Source organism: Astyanax mexicanus, chromosome 6 (genome assembly GCF_023375975.1).
Source record: "Astyanax mexicanus isolate ESR-SI-001 chromosome 6, AstMex3_surface, whole genome shotgun sequence".
NCBI classification, from domain to species: domain Eukaryota; kingdom Metazoa; phylum Chordata; class Actinopteri; order Characiformes; family Acestrorhamphidae; genus Astyanax; species Astyanax mexicanus.
The window spans coordinates 20,246,099-20,268,178 of record NC_064413.1 but is presented as its reverse complement, the minus strand read 5'-3'; positions in this window follow the sequence as shown (position 1 = coordinate 20,268,178).

Here is a 22,080-nt window from a genome sequence, read left to right as displayed (position 1 = left end):
AATTCGAAAAATTTTGGGACCAAAAAAATTTTGACCCAAAAAAAAGTTCTAAAAATTTTGGGACCAAAAAAATTTTGACCCAAAAAAAAGTTCTAAAAATTTTGGGACCAAAAAAATTTTGACCCAAAAAAAAGTTCGAAAAATGTTGAACCCAAAAAAAATTTGACCCAAAAAAAAGTTCGAAAAATTTTGGGACCAAAAACATTTTGACCCAAAAAAAGTTTCTAAAAATTTTGGGACCAAAAAAATTTTGACCCAAAAAATTTTGACCCAAAAAAAAGTTCGAAAAATTTTGGGACCAAAAAAATTTTGACCCAAGAAAAAGTTCGAAAAAATATTGAACCCAAAAAAATCTTCGAAAACATTTTGAGCCAAAAAAAGTTCGAAAAATTTTGGGACCAAGAAAATTTTGAGCCAAAAAAAGTTCGAAAAATTTTGGGACCAAAATAATTTTTAGCCAAAAAAAAGTTCGAAAAATTTTGGGACCAAAAAAATTTTGACCCAAGAAAAAGTTCGAAAAAATATTGACCCAAAAAAATTTTTAGCCAAAAAAAAGTTCGAAAAATGTTGAACCCAAAAAAACTTCGAAAAAATTTTGAGCCAAAAAAAAGTTCGAAAAATTTTGGGACCAAAAAAATTTTGACCCAAGAAAAAGTTCGAAAAAATATTGACCCAAAAAAATTTTTAGCCAAAAAAAAGTTCGAAAAATGTTGAACCCAAAAAAATCTTCGAAAAAATTTTGAGCCAAAAAAAGTTCGAAAAATGTTGAACCCAAATTAACTTCGAAAAAAGTTCGAAAAATTTTGGGACCAAAAAAATTTTGACCCCAAAAAAAGTTCGAAAAATTTTGGGACCAAAAAAAATTTGACCCAAAAAAAATTTCGAAAAATATTGAACCCAAAAAAAGTTCGAAAAATTTTGGGACCAAAAAAATTTTGAGCCAAAAAAAAGTTCGAAAAATTTTGGGACCAAAAAAATTTTGACCCAAAAAAAAGTGCGAAAAATTTTGGGACAAAAAAAATTTTGACCCAAAAAAAAGTTCAAAAAAATTTGGGACCAAAAATATTTTGACCCAAAAAAAGTTCTAAAAATTTTGAGACCAAAAAAATTTTGACCCAAAAAAAAGTTCGAAAAATTTTGGGACCAAAAAAATTTTGACCCAAAAAAAAGTTCGAAAAATGTTGAACCCAAAAAAAGTTCGAAAAAATTTTGACCCAAAAAAAAGTTCGAAAAATTTTGGGACCAAAAAAATTTTGACCCAAAAAAAAGTTCTAAAAATTTTGGGACCAAAAATATTTTGACCCAAAAAAAAGTTCGAAAAATGTTGAACCCAAAAAAATTTTGACCCAAAAAAAAGTTCTAAAAATTTTGGGACCAAAAACATTTTGACCCAAAAAAAGTTCGAAAAATTTTGGGACCAAAAAAATTTTGACCCAAAAAATTTTGACCCAAAAAAAAGTTCGAAAAATTTTGGGACCAAAAAAATTTTGACCCAAAAAAAAGTTCTAAAAATTTTGGGACCAAAAATATTTTGACCCAAAAAAAAGTTCGAAAAATGTTGAACCCAAAAAAATTTTGACCCAAAAAAAAGTTCTAAAAATTTTGGGACCAAAAAAATTTTGACCCAAGAAAAAGTTCGAAAAAATATTGAACCCAAAAAAATCTTCGAAAACATTTTGAGCCAAAAAAAGTTCAAAAAATTTTGGGACCAAAAAAATTTTGAGCCAAAAAAAAGTTCGAAAAATTTTGGGACCAAAAAAATTTTGAGCCAAAAAAAAGTTCGAAAAATTTTGGGACCAAAAAAATTTTGACCCAAAAAAAAGTTCGAAAAATTTTGGGACCAAAAAAATTTTGACCCAAGAAAAAGTTCGAAAAAATATTGACCCAAAAAAATTTTTAGCCAAAAAAAAGTTTGAAAAAATTTTGACCCAAAAAAATTTTGAAAAAATTTTGACCCAAAAAAATTTTGACCCAAAAAAAAGTTCGAAAAATCTTGACCCAAAAAAAAGTTCTAAAAATTTTGGGACCAAAAATATTTTGACCCAAAAAAAAGTTCGAAAAATGTTGAACCCAAAAAAATTTTGACCCAAAAAAAAGTTCTAAAAATTTTGGGACCAAAAAAATTTTGACCCAAGAAAAAGTTCGAAAAAATATTGAACCCAAAAAAATCTTCGAAAACATTTTGAGCCAAAAAAAGTTCAAAAAATTTTGGGACCAAAAAAATTTTGAGCCAAAAAAAAGTTCGAAAAATTTTGGGACCAAAAAAATTTTGAGCCAAAAAAAAGTTCGAAAAATTTTGGGACCAAAAAAATTTTGACCCAAAAAAAAGTTCGAAAAATTTTGGGACCAAAAAAATTTTGACCCAAGAAAAAGTTCGAAAAAATATTGACCCAAAAAAATTTTTAGCCAAAAAAAAGTTTGAAAAAATTTTGACCCAAAAAAATTTTGAAAAAATTTTGACCCAAAAAAATTTTGACCCAAAAAAAAGTTCGAAAAATCTTGACCCAAAAAAAAGTTCGAAAATTTTTGGGACCAAAAAAAATTTGACCCAAAAAAAATTTCGAAAAATATTGAACCCAAAAAAATCTTCGAAAAAATTTTGAGCCAAAAAAAGTTCGAAAAATGTTGTACCCAAATTAACTTCGAAAACATTTTGAGCCAAAAAAAGTTCAAAAAATTTTGGGACCAAAAAAATTTTGAGCCAAAAAAAAGTTCGAAAAAATTTGGGACCAAAAAAATTTGACACAAAAAAAAGTTCGAAAAATTTTGGGACCAAAAAAATTTTGACCCAAAAAAAAGTTCGAAAAATGTTGAACCCAAAAAAACTTCGAAAGAATTTTGAGCCAAAAAAAAGTTCGAAAAATTTTGGGACCAAAAACATTTTGACCCAAAAAAAGTTCGAAAAATTTTGGGACCAAAAAAAGTCTTGACCCAAAAAATCTTGACCTAAAAAAAAGTTCGAAAAATTTTGGGACCAAAAACATTTTGACCCAAAAAAATTTTGACCCAAAAAAAAGTTTGAAAAATTTTGGGACCAAAAAAAATTTTGACCCAAAAAAAACTTCGAAAAAATTTAGACCAAAAAAAAAGTTCGAAAAATTTTGGGTCCAAAAAAATTTTGACTCAAAAAAAAAGTTCAAAAAATTTTGGGACCAAAAAAATTTTGACCCAAAAAAAGTTCGAAAAATTTTGGGACCAAAAAAATGTTGACCCAAAAAAAAGTTCGAAAAATTTTGGGACCAAAAAATTTTGACCCAAAAAAAAGTTCGAAAGATGTTGAACCCAAAAAAACTTCGAAAAAATTTTGAGCCAAAAAAAAGTTCGAAAAATTTTGGGACCAAAAAAATTTTGACCAAAAAAAAAGTTCGAAAAATTTTGGGTCCAAAAAAATTTTGACTCAAAAAAAAAGTTCAAAAAATTTTGGGACCAAAAAAATTTTGACCCAAAAAAAGTTCGAAAAATTTTGGGACCAAAAAAATGTTGACCCAAAAAAAAGTTCGAAAAATTTTGGGACCAAAAAATTTTGACCCAAAAAAAAGTTCGAAAGATGTTGAACCCAAAAAAACTTCGAAAAAATTTTGAGCCAAAAAAAAGTTCGAAAAATTTTGGGACCAAAAAAATTTTGACCAAAAAAAAAGTTCGAAAAATTTTGGGACCAAAAAAATTTTGACCCAAAAAAAAGTTCGAAAAATTTTGGGACCAAAAAAATTTTAACCCAAAAAAAAGTTCGAAAAATTTTGGGACCAAAAAAATTTGACCCAAAAAAAAGTTCGAAAAAATTTAGGACCAAAAAAAATTTGACCCAAAAAAAAGTTCGAAAAATTTTGGGACCAAAAAAATTTTGACCCAAAAGAAAGTTCGAAAAATTTTGGGACCAAAAAATTTTGACCCAAAAAAAGTTCGAAAAAATTTTGACCCAAAAAAAAGTTCGAAAAATTTTGGGACCAAAAAAATTTTGACCAAAAAAAAAGTTCGAAAAATTTTGGGACCAAAAAAAATTTGACCCAAGAAATAGTTCGAAAAAATTTTGACCCAAAAAAATTTTGAGCAAAAAAAAAATTTTGACCCAAAAAAAAGTTCGAAAAAATTTTGACCCAAAAAAATTATGACCCAAAAAAAAGTTCGAAAAATTTTGGGACCAAAAAAATTTTGACCCAAAAAAAAGTTCGAAAAACTTTTGACCCAAAAAAAAGTTCGAAAAGATTTGGGACCAAGAAAATTTTGATCCAAAAAAAATTTCGAAAAAATTTTGACCCAAAACAAAGTTCGAAAAATTTTGGGACCAAAAAAATTTTGACCAAAAAAAAGTTCGAAAAATTTTGGGACCAAAAAAATTTTGACCCAAAAAAAAGTTCGAAAAGTTTTGGGACCAAAAAAATTTTGACCAAAAAAAAAGTTCGAAAAATTTTGGGACTAAAAAAATTTTGAGTCAAAAAAAAGTTCGAAAAATTTTGGGAACAAAAATCTTTTGACCCAAAAAAAAGTTCGAAAAGTTTTGGGACCAAAAAAATTTTGACCAAAAAAATAGTTCGAAAAATTTTGGGACCAAAAAAATTTTGACCCAAAAAAAAGTTCGAAAAAATTTTGTCCAAAAAAAAAGTTCGAAAAATTGTGGGACCAAAAAAATTTAGACCCAAAAAAAAGTTCGAAAAAATTTTGACCCAAAAAAAAGTTCGAAAAATTTTGGGACCAAAAAAATTTTGACCCAAAAAAAAGTTCGAAAAAATTTTGTCCAAAAAAAAAGTTCGAAAAATTGTGGGACCAAAAAAATTTAGACCCAAAAAAAAGTTCGAAAAAATTTTGACCCAAAAAAAAGTTCGAAAAGTTTTGGGACCAAAAAAATTTAGACCCAAAAAAAACTTCGAAAAAATTTTGACCCAAAAGAAAGTTCGAAAAGTTTTGGGACCAAAAAAATTTTGACCAAAAAAAAAAGTTCGAAAAATTTTGGGACCAAAAAAATTTTGACCCAAAAAAAAGTTCGAAAAATTTTGGGACCAAAAAAATTTTGACCCAAAAAAAAGTTCGAAAAATTTTGGGACAGAAAAAATTTGACCCAAAAAAAAGTTAGAAAAATTTTGGGACCAAAAAAATTTTGACCCAAAAAAAACTTCGAAAAATCTTGGGACCAAAAAAAATTTGACCCAAAAAAAAGTTCGAAAAATTTTGGGACCAAAAAAATTTTGACCCCAAAAAAAGTTCGAAAAATTTTGGGACCAAAAAAAATTTGACCCAAAAAAAAGTTAGAAAAATTTTGGGACCAAAAAAATTTGACCCAAAAAAAAGTTCGAAAAATTTTGGGACCAAAAAAATTTTGACCCAAAAAAAACTTCGAAAAATTTTGGGACAAAAAAATTTGACACGAAAAAAAGTTCGAAAAATTTTGGGACCAAAAAAATTTTGACCCAAAAAAAACTTCGAAAAATCTTGGGACCAAAAAAAATTTGACCCAAAAAAAAGTTCGAAAAATTTTGGGACCAAAAAAATTTTGACCCAAAAAAAACTTCGAAAAATTTTGGGACCAAAAAAAATTTTACCCAAAAAAAAGTTCGAAAAAATTTTGACCCAAAAAAATTTTGAGCAAAAAAAAATTTTGAACCAAAGAAAACTTCGAAAAAATTTTGACCCAAAAAAAAGTTTGAAAAATTTTGGGAACAAAAAAATTTTGACCAAAAAAAAAAGTTCGAAAAATTTTGGGACCAAAAAAAATTTTCGACAAAAAAAAAGTTAGAAAAATTTTGGGACCAAAAAAATTTGGACCCAAAAAAAAGTTCGAAAAATTTTGACCCAAAAAAATTTTGAGCAAAAAAAAAATTTGAACCAAAGAAAACTTCGAAAAAATTTTGACCCAAAAAAAAGATTGAAAAATTTTGGGAACAAAAAAATTTGGACCCAAAAAAAAGTTCGAAAAATTTTGGGACCAAAAAAATTTTGACCCAAAAAAAAGTTCGAAAAACTTTTGACCCAAAAAAAAGTTCGAAAAGATTTGGGACCAAGAAAATTTTGATCCAAAAAAAATTTCGAAAAAATTTTGACCCAAAACAAAGTTCGAAAAATTTTGGGACCAAAAAAATTTTGACCAAAAAAAAAGTTCGAAAAATTTTGGGACCAAAAAAATTTTCACCCAAAAAAAAGTTCGAAAAGTTTTGGGACCAAAAAAATTTTGACCAAAAAAAAAGTTCGAAAAATTTTGGGACCAAAAAAATTTTGAGTCAAAAAAAAGTTCGAAAAATTTTGGGAACAAAAATCTTTTGACCCAAAAAAAAGTTCGAAAAATTTTGGGACCAAAAAAATTTTGACCCAAAAGAAAGTTCGAAAAATGTTGGGACCAAAAAAATTTTGACCCAAAAAAAAGTTCGAAAAAATTTTGACCCAAAAATATTTAGACCCAAAAAAAAGTTCGAAAAATTTTGGGACCAAAAAAATTTTGACCCAAAAAAAAGTTCGAAAAACTTTTGACCCAAAAAAAAGTTCGAAAAGTTTTGGGACCAAAAAATTTTTGATCCAAAAAAAATTTCGAAAAAATTTTGACCCAAAAAAAAGTTCGAAAAATTTTGGGACTAAAAAAATTTTGACCAAAAAAAAAGTTCGGAAAATTTTGGGACCAAAAAAATTTTGACCCAAAAAAAAGTTCGAAAAGTTTTGGGACCAAAAAAATTTTGACCAAAAAAAAAGTTCGAAAAATTTTGGGACCAAAAAAATTTTGAGTCAAAAAAAAGTTCGAAAAATTTTGGGAACAAAAATCTTTTGACCCAAAAAAAAGTTCGAAAAATTTTGGGACCAAAAAAATTTTGACCCAAAAGAAAGTTCGAAAAATTTTGGGACCAAAAAATTTTGACCCAAAAAAAGTTCGAAAAAATTTTGACCCAAAAAGAAGTTCGAAAAATTTTGGGACCAAAAAAATTTTGACCAAAAAAAAAGTTCGAAAAATTTTGGGACCAAAAAAAATTTGACCCAAAAAATAGTTCGAAAAAATTTTGACCCAAAAAAATTTTGAGCAAAAAAAAAATTTTGACCCAAAAAAAAGTTCGAAAAAATTTGGGACCAAGAAAATTTTGATCCAAAAAAAATTTCGAAAAAATTTTGACCCAAAACAAAGTTCGAAAAATTTTGGGACCAAAAAAATTTTGACCAAAAAAAAAGTTCGAAAAATTTTGGGACCAAAAAAAATTTGACCCAAAAAATAGTTCGAAAAAATTTTGACCCAAAAAAATTTTGAGCAAAAAAAAAATTTTGACCCAAAAAAAAGTTCGAAAAGATTTGGGACCAAGAAAATTTTGATCCAAAAAAAATTTCGAAAAAATTTTGACCCAAAACAAAGTTCGAAAAATTTTGGGACCAAAAAAATTTTGACCAAAAAAAAAGTTCGAAAAATTTTGGGACCAAAAAAATTTTCACCCAAAAAAAAGTTCGAAAAGTTTTGGGACCAAAAAAATTTTGACCAAAAAAAAAGTTCGAAAAATTTTGGGACCAAAAAAATTTTGAGTCAAAAAAAAGTTCGAAAAATTTTGGGAACAAAAATCTTTTGACCCAAAAAAAAGTTCGAAAAATTTTGGGACCAAAAAAATTTTGACCCAAAAGAAAGTTCGAAAAATGTTGGGACCAAAAAAATTTTGACCCAAAAAAAGTTCAAAAAATTTTGGGACCAAAAACATTTTGAACCAAAAAAAGTTCAAAAAATTTTGGGACCGAAAAAAGTTTTGATCCAAAAAATCTTGACCCAAAAAAAAGATCGAAAAATTTTAGGACCAAAAACATTTTGACCCAAAAAAATTTTGAGCCAAACAAAATTTCGAAAAATTTTAGGACCAAAAAAATTTTGACCCAAAAAATTTTGACTCAAAAAAAAGTTCGAAAAATTTTGGGACCAAAAAAAATTTGACCCAAAAAAAATTTCGAAAAATATTGAACCCCAAAAAATCTTCGAAAAAATTTTGAGCCAAAAAAAGTTCGAAAAATTTTGGGACCAAAAAAATTTTGAGCCAAAAAAAAGTTCGAAAAATTTTGGGACCAAAAAAATTATGACCCAAAAAAAAGTTCGAAAAAATTTTGTCCCAAAAAAAAGTTCGAAAAATTTTGGGACCAAAAAAATTTTGACCCAAAAAAAAGTTTGAAAAATTTTGGGACCAAAAAAATTTTGACCCAAAAAAAAGTTTGAAAAATGTTGAACCCAAAAAAACTTCGAAAAAATTTTGAGCCAAAAAAAAGTTCGAAAAATTTTGGGACCAAAAAAATTTTGACCCAAAAAAAGTTCGAAAAATTTTGGGACCAAAAAAATTTTGACCCAAAAAAAGTTCAAAAAATTTTGGGACCAAAAAAATTTTGACCCAAAAAAAAAGTTTGAAAAATTTTGGGACCAAAAAAATTTTGACCCAAAAAAAAGTTTGAAAAAATTTGGGACCAAAAAAATTTTGACCCAAAAAAAAGTTCGAAAAATTTTGGGATCAAAAAAATTTTGACCCAAAAAAAAGTTCGAAAAATGTTGAACCCAAAAAAACTTCGAAAAAATTTTGAGCCAAAAGAAAGTTCGAAAAATTTTGGGACCAAAAAAATTTTGACCCAAAAAAAGTTCAAAAAATTTTGGGACCAAAAAAATTTTAATCCAAAAAAAGTTCAAAAAATTTTGGGACCGAAAAAAGTTTTGATCCAAAAAATCTTGACCCAAAAAAAAGTTCGAAAAATTTTGGGACCAAAAACATTTTGACCCAAAAAAATTTTGAGCCAAACAAAATTTCGAAAAATTTTAGGACCAAAAAAATTTTGACCCAAAAAATTTTGACCCAAAAAAAAGTTCGAAAAATTTTGGGACCAAAAAAAATTTGACCCAAAAAAAATTTCGAAAAATATTGAACCCCAAAAAATCTTCGAAAAAATTTTGAGCCAAAAAAAGTTCGAAAAATTTTGGGACCAAAAAAATTTTGAGCCAAAAAAAAGTTCGAAAAATTTTGGGACCAAAAAAATTTTGACCCAAAAAAAAGTTCGAAAAATTTTGGGACCAAAAAAATTTTGACCCAAAAAAAAGTTCGAAAAAATTTGGGACCAAAAAAATTTTGACCCAAAAAAAAGTTCGAAAAATTTTGGGACCAAAAAAATTTTGACCCAAAAAAAAGTTCGAAAAAATTTTTACCCAAAAAAAATTCGAAAAATTTTGGGACCAAAAAAATTTTGACCCAAAAAAAAGTTCTAAAAATTTTGGGACCAAAAAAATTTTGACCCTAAAAAAAGTTCGAAAAATGTTGAACCCAAAAAAATTTTGACGAAAAAAAAAGTTCGAAAAATTTTGGGACCAAAAACATTTTGACCCAAAAAAAGTTCGAAAAATTTTGGGACCAAAAAAATTTTGACCCAAAAAATTTTGACCCAAAAAAAAGTTCGAAAAATTTTGGGACCAAAAAAATTTTGACTCAAGAAAAAGTTCGAAAAAATATTGAACCCAAAAAAATCTTCGAAAACATTTTGAGCCAAAAAAAGTTCGAAAAATTTTGGGACCAAAAAAATTTTGAGCCAAAAAAAGTTCGAAAAATTTTGGGACCAAAAAAATTTTTAGCCAAAAAAAAGTTCGAAAAATTTTGGGACCAAAAAAATTTTGAGCCAAAAAAAAGTTCGAAAAATTTTGGGACCAAAAAAATTTTGACCCAAGAAAAAGTTCGAAAAAATATTGACCCAAAAAAATTTTTAGCCAAAAAAAAGTTTGAAAAAATTTTGACCCAAAAAAAATTTGACCCAAAAAAAAGTTCGAAAAATGTTGAACCCAAAAAAACTTCGAAAAAATTTTGAGCCAAAAAAAAGTTCGAAAAATTTTGGGACCAAAAAAAATTTGACCCAAAAAATTTTTCGAAAAATATTGAACCCAAAAAAATCTTCGAAAAAATTTTGAGCCAAAAAAAGTTCGAAAAATGTTGAACCCAAATTAACTTCGAAAAAAGTTCGAAAAATTTTGGGACCAAAAAAATTTTGACCCCAAAAAAAGTTCGAAAAATTTTGGGACCAAAAAAAATTTGACCCAAAAAAAATTTCGAAAAATATTGAACCCAAAAAAAGTTCGAAAAATTTTGGGACCAAAAAAATTTTGAGCCAAAAAAAAGTTCGAAAAATTTTGGGACCAAAAAAATTTTGACCCAAAAAAAAGTGCGAAAAATTTTGGGACCAAAAAAATTTTGACCCAAAAAAAAGTTCAAAAAAATTTGGGACCAAAAATATTTTGACCCAAAAAAAGTTCTAAAAATTTTGAGACCAAAAAAATTTTGACCCAAAAAAAAGTTCGAAAAATTTTGGGACCAAAAAAATTTTGACCCAAAAAAAAGTTCGAAAAATGTTGAACCCAAAAAAAGTTCGAAAAAATTTTGACCCAAAAAAAAGTTCGAAAAATTTTGGGACCAAAAAAATTTTGACCCAAAAAAAAGTTCTAAAAATTTTGGGACCAAAAATATTTTGACCCAAAAAAAAGTTCGAAAAATGTTGAACCCAAAAAAATTTTGACCCAAAAAAAAGTTCTAAAAATTTTGGGACCAAAAACATTTTGACCCAAAAAAAGTTCGAAAAATTTTGGGACCAAAAAAATTTTGACCCAAAAAATTTTGACCCAAAAAAAAGTTCGAAAAATTTTGGGACCAAAAAAATTTTGACCCAAAAAAAAGTTCTAAAAATTTTGGGACCAAAAATATTTTGACCCAAAAAAAAGTTCGAAAAATGTTGAACCCAAAAAAATTTTGACCCAAAAAAAAGTTCTAAAAATTTTGGGACCAAAAAAATTTTGACCCAAGAAAAAGTTCGAAAAAATATTGAACCCAAAAAAATCTTCGAAAACATTTTGAGCCAAAAAAAGTTCAAAAAATTTTGGGACCAAAAAAATTTTGAGCCAAAAAAAAGTTCGAAAAATTTTGGGACCAAAAAAATTTTGAGCCAAAAAAAAGTTCGAAAAATTTTGGGACCAAAAAAATTTTGACCCAAAAAAAAGTTCGAAAAATTTTGGGACCAAAAAAATTTTGACCCAAGAAAAAGTTCGAAAAAATATTGACCCAAAAAAATTTTTAGCCAAAAAAAAGTTTGAAAAAATTTTGACCCAAAAAAATTTTGAAAAAATTTTGACCCAAAAAAATTTTGACCCAAAAAAAAGTTCGAAAAATCTTGACCCAAAAAAAAGTTCGAAAAATTTTGGGACCAAAAAAAATTTGACCCAAAAAAAATTTCGAAAAATATTGAACCCAAAAAAATCTTCGAAAAAATTTTGAGCCAAAAAAAGTTCGAAAAATGTTGTACCCAAATTAACTTCGAAAACATTTTGAGCCAAAAAAAGTTCAAAAAATTTTGGGACCAAAAAAATTTTGAGCCAAAAAAAAGTTCGAAAAAATTTGGGACCAAAAAAATTTGACACAAAAAAAAGTTCGAAAAATTTTGGGACCAAAAAAATTTTGACCCAAAAAAAAGTTCGAAAAATGTTGAACCCAAAAAAACTTCGAAAGAATTTTGAGCCAAAAAAAAGTTCGAAAAATTTTGGGACCAAAAAAATTTTGACCCAAAAAAAAGTTCGAAAAATTTTGGGACCAAAAACATTTTGACCCAAAAAAAGTTCGAAAAATTTTGGGACCAAAAAAAGTCTTGACCCAAAAAATCTTGACCTAAAAAAAAGTTCGAAAAATTTTGGGACCAAAAAAATGTTGACCCAAAAAAAAGTTCGAAAAATTTTGGGACCAAAAAAATGTTGACCCAAAAAAAAGTTCGAAAAATTTTGGGACCAAAAAATTTTGACCCAAAAAAAAGTTCGAAAGATGTTGAACCCAAAAAAACTTCGAAAAAATTTTGACCCAAAAAAAAGTTCGAAAAATTTTGGGACCAAAAAAATTTTGACCCAAAAAAAAGTTCGAAAAAATTTGGGACCAAAAAAATTTTGACCCAAAAAAAAGTTCGAAAAATTTTGGGACCAAAAAAATTTTGACCCAAAAAAAAGTTCGAAAAAATTTTTACCCAAAAAAAATTCGAAAAATTTTGGGACCAAAAAAATTTTGACCCAAAAAAAAGTTCTAAAAATTTTGGGACCAAAAAAATTTTGACCCAAAAAAAAGTTCGAAAAATGTTGAACCCAAAAAAATTTTGACCCAAAAAAAAGTTCGAAAAATTTTGGGACCAAAAACATTTTGACCCAAAAAAAGTTCGAAAAATTTTGGGACCAAAAAAATTTTGACCCAAAAAATTTTGACCCAAAAAAAAGTTCGAAAAATTTTGGGACCAAAAAAATTTTGACTCAAGAAAAAGTTCGAAAAAATATTGAACCCAAAAAAATCTTCGAAAACATTTTGAGCCAAAAAAAGTTCGAAAAATTTTGGGACCAAAAAAATTTTGAGCCAAAAAAAGTTCGAAAAATTTTGGGACCAAAAAAATTTTTAGCCAAAAAAAAGTTCGAAAAATTTTGGGACCAAAAAAATTTTGAGCCAAAAAAAAGTTCGAAAAATTTTGGGACCAAAAAAATTTTGACCCAAGAAAAAGTTCGAAAAAATATTGACCCAAAAAAATTTTTAGCCAAAAAAAAGTTTGAAAAAATTTTGACCCAAAAAAAATTTGACCCAAAAAAAAGTTCGAAAAATGTTGAACCCAAAAAAACTTCGAAAAAATTTTGAGCCAAAAAAAAGTTCGAAAAATTTTGGGACCAAAAAAAATTTGACCCAAAAAATTTTTCGAAAAATATTGAACCCAAAAAAATCTTCGAAAAAATGTTGAGCCAAAAAAAGTTCGAAAAATGTTGAACCCAAATTAACTTCGAAAAAAGTTCGAAAAATTTTGGGACCAAAAAAATTTTGACCCCAAAAAAAGTTCGAAAAATTTTGGGACCAAAAAAAATTTGACCCAAAAAAAATTTCGAAAAATATTGAACCCAAAAAAAGTTCGAAAAATTTTGGGACCAAAAAAATTTTGAGCCAAAAAAAAGTTCGAAAAATTTTGGGACCAAAAAAATTTTGACCCAAAAAAAAGTGCGAAAAATTTTGGGACCAAAAAAATTTTGACCCAAAAAAAAGTTCAAAAAAATTTGGGACCAAAAATATTTTGACCCAAAAAAAGTTCTAAAAATTTTGAGACCAAAAAAATTTTGACCCAAAAAAAAGTTCGAAAAATTTTGGGACCAAAAAAATTTTGACCCAAAAAAAAGTTCGAAAAATGTTGAACCCAAAAAAAGTTCGAAAAAATTTTGACCCAAAAAAAAGTTCGAAAAATTTTGGGACCAAAAAAATTTTGACCCAAAAAAAAGTTCTAAAAATTTTGGGACCAAAAATATTTTGACCCAAAAAAAAGTTCGAAAAATGTTGAACCCAAAAAAATTTTGACCCAAAAAAAAGTTCTAAAAATTTTGGGACCAAAAACATTTTGACCCAAAAAAAGTTCGAAAAATTTTGGGACCAAAAAAATTTTGACCCAAAAAATTTTGACCCAATAAAAAGTTCGAAAAATTTTGGGACCAAAAAAATTTTGACCCAAAAAAAAGTTCTAAAAATTTTGGGACCAAAAATATTTTGACCCAAAAAAAAGTTCGAAAAATGTTGAACCCAAAAAAATTTTGACCCAAAAAAAAGTTCTAAAAATTTTGGGACCAAAAAAATTTTGACCCAAGAAAAAGTTCGAAAAAATATTGAACCCAAAAAAATCTTCGAAAACATTTTGAGCCAAAAAAAGTTCAAAAAATTTTGGGACCAAAAAAATTTTGAGCCAAAAAAAAGTTCGAAAAATTTTGGGACCAAAAAAATTTTGAGCCAAAAAAAAGTTCGAAAAATTTTGGGACCAAAAAAATTTTGACCCAAAAAAAAGTTCGAAAAATTTTGGGACCAAAAAAATTTTGACCCAAGAAAAAGTTCGAAAAAATATTGACCCAAAAAAATTTTTAGCCAAAAAAAAGTTTGAAAAAATTTTGACCCAAAAAAATTTTGAAAAAATTTTGACCCAAAAAAATTTTGACCCAAAAAAAATTTCGAAAAATCTTGACCCAAAAAAAAGTTCGAAAAATTTTGGGACCAAAAAAAATTTGACCCAAAAAAAATTTCGAAAAATATTGAACCCAAAAAAATCTTCGAAAAAATTTTGAGCCAAAAAAAGTTCGAAAAATGTTGTACCCAAATTAACTTTGAAAACATTTTGAGCCAAAAAAAGTTCAAAAAATTTTGGGACCAAAAAAATTTTGAGCCAAAAAAAAGTTCGAAAAAATTTGGGACCAAAAAAATTTGACACAAAAAAAAGTTCGAAAAATTTTGGGACCAAAAAAATTTTGACCCAAAAAAAAGTTCGAAAAATGTTGAACCCAAAAAAACTTCGAAAGAATTTTGGGCCAAAAAAAAGTTCGAAAAATTTTGGGACCAAAAAAATTTTGACCCAAAAAAAAGTTCGAAAAATTTTGGGACCAAAAACATTTTGACCCAAAAAAAGTTCGAAAAATTTTGGGACCAAAAAAAGTCTTGACCCAAAAAATCTTGACCTAAAAAAAAGTTCGAAAAATTTTGGGACCAAAAACATTTTGACCCAAAAAAATTTTGACCCAAAAAAAAGTTTGAAAAATTTTGGGACCAAAAAAATTTTGACCCAAAAAAAACTTCGAAAAAATTTAGACCAAAAAAAAAGTTCGAAAAATTTTGGGTCCAAAAAAATTTTGACTCAAAAAAAAAGTTCAAAAAATTTTGGGACCAAAAAAATTTTGACCCAAAAAAAGTTCGAAAAATTTTGGGACCAAAAAAATGTTGACCCAAAAAAAAGTTCGAAAAATTTTGGGACCAAAAAATTTTGACCCAAAAAAAAGTTCGAAAGATGTTGAACCCAAAAAAACTTCGAAAAAATTTTGAGCCAAAAAAAAGTTCGAAAAATTTTGGGACCAAAAAAATTTTGACCAAAAAAAAAGTTCGAAAAATTTTGGGACCAAAAAAATTTTGACCCAAAAAAAAGTTCGAAAAATTTTGGGACCAAAAAAATTTTAACCCAAAAAAAAGTTCGAAAAATTTTGGGACCAAAAAAATTTGACCCAAAAAAAAGTTCGAAAAAATTTAGGACCAAAAAAAATTTGACCCAAAAAAAAGTTCGAAAAATTTTGGGACCAAAAAAATTTTGACCCAAAAGAAAGTTCGAAAAATTTTGGGACCAAAAAATTTTGACCCAAAAAAAGTTCGAAAAAATTTTGACCCAAAAAAAAGTTCGAAAAATTTTGGGACCAAAAAAATTTTGACCAAAAAAAAAGTTCGAAAAATTTTGGGACCAAAAAAAATTTGACCCAAAAAATAGTTCGAAAAAATTTTGACCCAAAAAAATTTTGAGCAAAAAAAAAATTTTGACCCAAAAAAAAGTTCGAAAAAATTTTGACCCAAAAAAATTATGACCCAAAAAAAAGTTCGAAAAATTTTGGGACCAAAAAAATTTTGACCCAAAAAAAAGTTCAAAAAACTTTTGACCCAAAAAAAAGTTCGAAAAGATTTGGGACCAAGAAAATTTTGATCCAAAAAAAATTTCGAAAAAATTTTGACCCAAAACAAAGTTCGAAAAATTTTGGGACCAAAAAAATTTTGACCAAAAAAAAGTTCGAAAAATTTTGGGACCAAAAAAATTTTGACCCAAAAAAAAGTTCGAAAAGTTTTGGGACCAAAAAAATTTTGACCAAAAAAAAAGTTCGAAAAATTTTGGGACTAAAAAAATTTTGAGTCAAAAAAAAGTTCGAAAAATTTTGGGAACAAAAATCTTTTGACCCAAGAAAAAGTTCGAAAAGTTTTGGGACCAAAAAAATTTTGACCAAAAAAATAGTTCGAAAAATTTTGGGACCAAAAAAATTTTGACCCAAAAAAAAGTTCCAAAAAAATTTTGTCCAAAAAAAAAGTTCGAAAAATTGTGGGACCAAAAAAATTTAGACCCAAAAAAAAGTTCGAAAAAATTTTGACCCAAAAAAAAGTTCGAAAAGTTTTGGGACCAAAAAAATTTAGACCCAAAAAAAACTTCGAAAAAATTTTGACCCAAAAGAAAGTTCGAAAAGTTTTGGGACCAAAAAAATTTTGACCAAAAAAAAAAGTTCGAAAAATTTTGGGACCAAAAAAATTTTGACCCAAAAAAAAGTTCGAAAAATTTTGGGACCAAAAAAATTTTGACCCAAAAAAAAGTTCGAAAAATTTTGGGACAAAAAAAATTTGACCCAAAAAAAAGTTAGAAAAATTTTGGGACCAAAAAAATTTTGACCCAAAAAAAACTTCGAAAAATCTTGGGACCAAAAAAAATTTGACCCAAAAAAAAGTTCGAAAAATTTTGGGACCAAAAAAATTTTGACCCAAAAAAAAGTTCGAAAAATTTTGGGACCAAAAAAAATTTGACCCAAAAAAAAGTTCGAAAAATTTTGGGACCAAAAAAATTTGACCCAAAAAAAAGTTCGAAAAATTTTGGGACCAAAAAAATTTTGACCCAAAAAAAACTTCGAAAAATTTTGGGACAAAAAAATTTGACACGAAAAAAAGTTCGAAAAATTTTGGGACCAAAAAAATTTTGACCCAAAAAAAACTTCGAAAAATCTTGGGACCAAAAAAAATTTGACCCAAAAAAAAGTTCGAAAAATTTTGGGACCAAAAAAATTTTGACCCAAAAAAAACTTGGAAAAATTTTGGGACCAAAAAAAATTTGACCCAAAAAAAAGTTCGAAAAAATTTTGACCCAAAAAAATTTTGAGCAAAAAAAAATTTTGAACCAAAGAAAACTTCGAAAAAATTTTGACCCAAAAAAAAGTTTGAAAAATTTTGGGAACAAAAAAATTTTGACCAAAAAAAAAAGTTCGAAAAATTTTGGGACCAAAAAAAATTTTCGACAAAAAAAAAGTTAGAAAAATTTTGGGACCAAAAAAATTTTGACCCAAAAAAAAGTTTGAAAAATTTTGGACCAAAAAAATTTGGACCCAAAAAAAAGTTCGAAAAATTTTGACCCAAAAAAATTTTGAGCAAAAAAAAAATTTGAACCAAAGAAAACTTCGAAAAAATTTTGACCCAAAAAAAAGATTGAAAAATTTTGGGAACAAAAAAATTTTGACCAAAAAAAAAAGTTCGAAAAATTTTGGGACCAAAAAAAATTTTAGACAAAAAAAAAGTTAGAAAAATTTTGGGACAAAAAAAATTTTGACCCAAAAAAAAGTTTGAAAAATTTTGGACCAAAAAAATTTGGACCCAAAAAAAAGTTCGAAAAATTTTGGGACCAAAAAAATTTTGACCCAAAAAAAAGTTCGAAAAACTTTTGACCCAAAAAAAAGTTCGAAAAGATTTGGGACCAAGAAAATTTTGATCCAAAAAAAATTTCGAAAAAATTTTGACCCAAAACAAAGTTCGAAAAATTTTGGGACCAAAAAAAATTTGACCCAAAAAATAGTTCGAAAAAATTTTGACCCAAAAAAATTTTGAGCAAAAAAAAAATTTTGACCCAAAAAAAAGTTCGAAAAATTTTGGGACCAAAAAAATTTTGACCAAAAAAAATTTCGAAAAAAATTTGACCCAAAACAAAGTTCGAAAAAATTTGGGACCAAGAAAATTTTGATCCAAAAAAAATTTCGAAAAAATTTTGACCCAAAACAAAGTTCGAAAAATTTTGGGACCAAAAAAATTTTGACCAAAAAAAAAGTTCGAAAAATTTTGGGACCAAAAAAATTTTGACCAAAAAAAAAGTTCGAAAAATTTTGGGACCAAAAAAATTTTCACCCAAAAAAGAGTTCGAAAAGTTTTGGGACCAAAAAAATTTTGACCCAAAAGAAAGTTCGAAAAATGTTGGGACCAAAAAAATTTTGACCCAAAAAAAAGTTCGAAAAAATTTTGACCCAAAAATATTTGGACCCAAAAAAAAGTTCAAAAAATTTTGGGACCAAAAAAATTTTGACCCAAAAAAAAGTTCGAAAAACTTTTGACCCAAAAAAAAGTTCGAAAAGTTTTGGGACCAAAAAATTTTTGATCCAAAAAAAATTTCGAAAAAATTTTGACCCAAAAAAAAGTTCGAAAAATTTTGGGACTAAAAAAATTTTGACCAAAAAAAAAGTTCGAAAAATGTTGGGACCAAAAAAATTTTGACCCAAAAAAAAGTTCGAAAAGTTTTGGGACCAAAAAAATTTTGACCCAAAAGAAAGTTCGAAAAATGTTGGGACCAAAAAAATTTTGACCCAAAAAAAAGTTCGAAAAAATTTTGACCCAAAAATATTTGGACCCAAAAAAAAGTTCAAAAAATTTTGGGACCAAAAAAATTTTGACCCAAAAAAAAGTTCGAAAAGTTTTGGGACCAAAAAAATTTTGACCAAAAAAAAAGTTCGAAAAATTTTGGGACCAAAAAAATTTTGAGTCAAAAAAAAGTTCAAAAAATTTTGGGAACAAAAATCTTTTGACCCAAAAAAAAGTTCGAAAAATTTTGGGACCAAAAAAATTTTGACCCAAAAGAAAGTTCGAAAAATGTTGGGACCAAAAAAATTTTGACCCAAAAAAAAGTTCGAAAAAATTTTGACCCAAAAAAAAGTTTGTAAAATTTTGGACCAAAAAAATTTGGACCCAAAAAAAAGTTCGAAAAATTTTGTTACCAAAAAAATTTTGACCCAAAAAAAAGTTCGAAAAAATTTTGACTCAAAAAAAAGTTCGAAAAGTTTTGGGACCAAAAAAATTTTGATCCAAAAAAAATTTCGAAAAAATTTTGACCCAAAAAAAAGTTCGAAAAGTTTTGGGACCAAAAAAATTTTGACCAAAAAAAAAGTTCGAAAAATTTTGGGACCAAAAAAATTTTGACCCAAAAAAAAGTTCGAAAAATTTTGGGACCAAAAAAATTTTAACCCAAAAAAAAGTTCGAAAAATTTTGGGACCAAAAAAATTTGACCCAAAAAAAAGTTCGAAAAAATTTAGGACCAAAAAAAATTTGACCCAAAAAAAAGTTCAAAAAATTTTGGGACCAAAAAAATTTTGACCCAAAAGAAAGTTCGAAAAATTTTGGGACCAAAAAATTTTGACCCAAAAAAAGTTCGAAAAAATTTTGACCCAAAAAAAAGTTCGAAAAATTTTGGGACCAAAAAAATTTTGACCAAAAAAAAAGTTCGAAAAATTTTGGGACCAAAAAAAATTTGACCCAAAAAATAGTTCGAAAAAATTTTGACCCAAAAAAATTTTGAGCAAAAAAAAATTTTTGACCCAAAAAAAAGTTCGAAAAAATTTTGACCCAAAAAAATTATGACCCAAAAAAAAGTTCGAAAAATTTTGGGACCAAAAAAATTTTGACCCAAAAAAAAGTTCGAAAAACTTTTGACCCAAAAAAAAGTTCGAAAAGATTTGGGACCAAGAAAATTTTGATCCAAAAAAAATTTCGAAAAAATTTTGACCCAAAACAAAGTTCGAAAAATTTTGGGACCAAAAAAATTTTGACCAAAAAAAAGTTCGAAAAATTTTGGGACCAAAAAAATTTTGACCCAAAAAAAAGTTCGAAAAGTTTTGGGACCAAAAAAATTTTGACCAAAAAAAAAGTTCGAAAAATTTTGGGACTAAAAAAATTTTGAGTCAAAAAAAAGTTCGAAAAATTTTGGGAACAAAAATCTTTTGACCCAAAAAAAAGTTCGAAAAGTTTTGGGACCAAAAAAATTTTGACCAAAAAAAAAGTTCGAAAAATTTTGGGACCAAAAAAATTTTGACCCAAAAAAAAGTTCGAAAAAATTTTGTCCAAAAAAAAAGTTCGAAAAATTGTGGGACCAAAAAAATTTAGACCCAAAAAAAAGTTCGAAAAAATTTTGACCCAAAAAAAAGTTCGAAAAGTTTTGGGACCAAAAAAATTTAGACCCAAAAAAAACTTCGAAAAAATTTTGACCCAAAAGAAAGTTCGAAAAGTTTTGGGACCAAAAAAATTTTGACCAAAAAAAAAAGTTCGAAAAAATTTGGGACCAAAAAAATTTTGACCCAAAAAAAAGTTCGAAAAAATTTTGACCCAAAAATATTTGGACCCAAAAAAAAGTTCGAAAAATTTTGGGACCAAAAAAATTTTGACCCAAAAAAAAGTTCGAAAAACTTTTGACCCAAAAAAAAGTTCGAAAAGATTTGGGACCAAGAAAATTTTGATCCAAAAAAAATTTCGAAAAAATTTTGACCCAAAACAAAGTTCGAAAAATTTTGGGACCAAAAAAATTTTGACCAAAAAAAAAGTTCGAAAAATTTTGGGACCAAAAAAATTTTCACCCAAAAAAAAGTTCGAAAAGTTTTGGGACCAAAAAAATTTTGACCAAAAAAAAAGTTCGAAAAATTTTGGGACCAAAAAAATTTTGAGTCAAAAAAAAGTTCGAAAAATTTTGGGAACAAAAATCTTTTGACCCAAAAAAAAGTTCGAAAAATTTTGGGACCAAAAAAATTTTGACCCAAAAGAAAGTTCGAAAAATGTTGGGACCAAAAAAATTTTGACCCAAAAAAAAGTTCGAAAAAATTTTGACCCAAAAATATTTGGACCCAAAAAAAAGTTCGAAAAATTTTGGGACCAAAAAAATTTTGACCCAAAAAAAAGTTCGAAAAACTTTTGACCCAAAAAAAGTTCGAAAAGTTTTGGGACCAAAAAATTTTTGATCCAAAAAAAATTTCGAAAAAATTTTGACCCAAAAAAAAGTTCGAAAAATTTTGGGACTAAAAAAATTTTGACCAAAAAAAAAGTTCGGAAAATTTTGGGACCAAAAAAATTTTGACCCAAAAAAAAGTTCGAAAAGTTTTGGGACCAAAAAAATTTTGACCAAAAAAAAAGTTCGAAAAATTTTGGGACCAAAAAAATTTTGAGTCAAAAAAAAGTTCGAAAAATTTTGGGAACAAAAATCTTTTGACCCAAAAAAAAGTTCGAAAAATTTTGGGACCAAAAAAATTTTGACCCAAAAGAAAGTTCGAAAAATGTTGGGACCAAAAAAATTTTGACCCAAAAAAAAGTTCGAAAAAATTTTGACCCAAAAAAAAGTTTGTAAAATTTTGGACCAAAAAAATTTGGACCCAAAAAAAAGTTCGAAAAATTTTGTTACCAAAAAAATTTTGACCCAAAAAAAAGTTCGAAAAAATTTTGACCCAAAAAAAAGTTCGAAAAGTTTTGGGACCAAAAAAATTTTGATCCAAAAAAAATTTCGAAAAAATTTTGACCCAAAAAAAAGTTCGAAAAGTTTTGGGACCAAAAAAATTTTGACCAAAAAAAAAGTTCGAAAAATTTTGGGACCAAAAAAATTTTGACCCAAAAAAAAGTTCGAAAAATTTTGGGACCAAAAAAATTTTAACCCAAAAAAAAGTTCGAAAAATTTTGGGACCAAAAAAATTTGACCCAAAAAAAAGTTCGAAAAAATTTAGGACCAAAAAAAATTTGACCCAAAAAAAAGTTCGAAAAATTTTGGGACCAAAAAAATTTTGACCCAAAAGAAAGTTCGAAAAATTTTGGGACCAAAAAATTTTGACCCAAAAAAAGTTCGAAAAAATTTTGACCCAAAAAAAAGTTCGAAGAATTTTGGGACCAAAAAAATTTTGACCAAAAAAAAAGTTCGAAAAATTTTGGGACCAAAAAAAATTTGACCCAAAAAATAGTTCGAAAAAATTTTGACCCAAAAAAATTTTGAGCAAAAAAAAAATTTTGACCCAAAAAAAAGTTCGAAAAAATTTTGACCCAAAAAAATTATGACCCAAAAAAAAGTTCGAAAAATTTTGGGACCAAAAAAATTTTGACCCAAAAAAAAGTTCGAAAAACTTTTGACCCAAAAAAAAGTTCGAAAAGATTTGGGACCAAGAAAATTTTGATCCAAAAAAAATTTCGAAAAAATTTTGACCCAAAACAAAGTTCGAAAAATTTTGGGACCAAAAAAATTTTGACCAAAAAAAAGTTCGAAAAATTTTGGGACCAAAAAAATTTTGACCCAAAAAAAAGTTCGAAAAGTTTTGGGACCAAAAAAATTTTGACCCAAAAAAAAGTTCGAAAAATTTTGGGACTAAAAAAATTTTGAGTCAAAAAAAAGTTCGAAAAATTTTGGGAACAAAAATCTTTTGACCCAAAAAAAAGTTCGAAAAGTTTTGGGACCAAAAAAATTTTGACCAAAAAAATAGTTCGAAAAATTTTGGGACCAAAAAAATTTTGACCCAA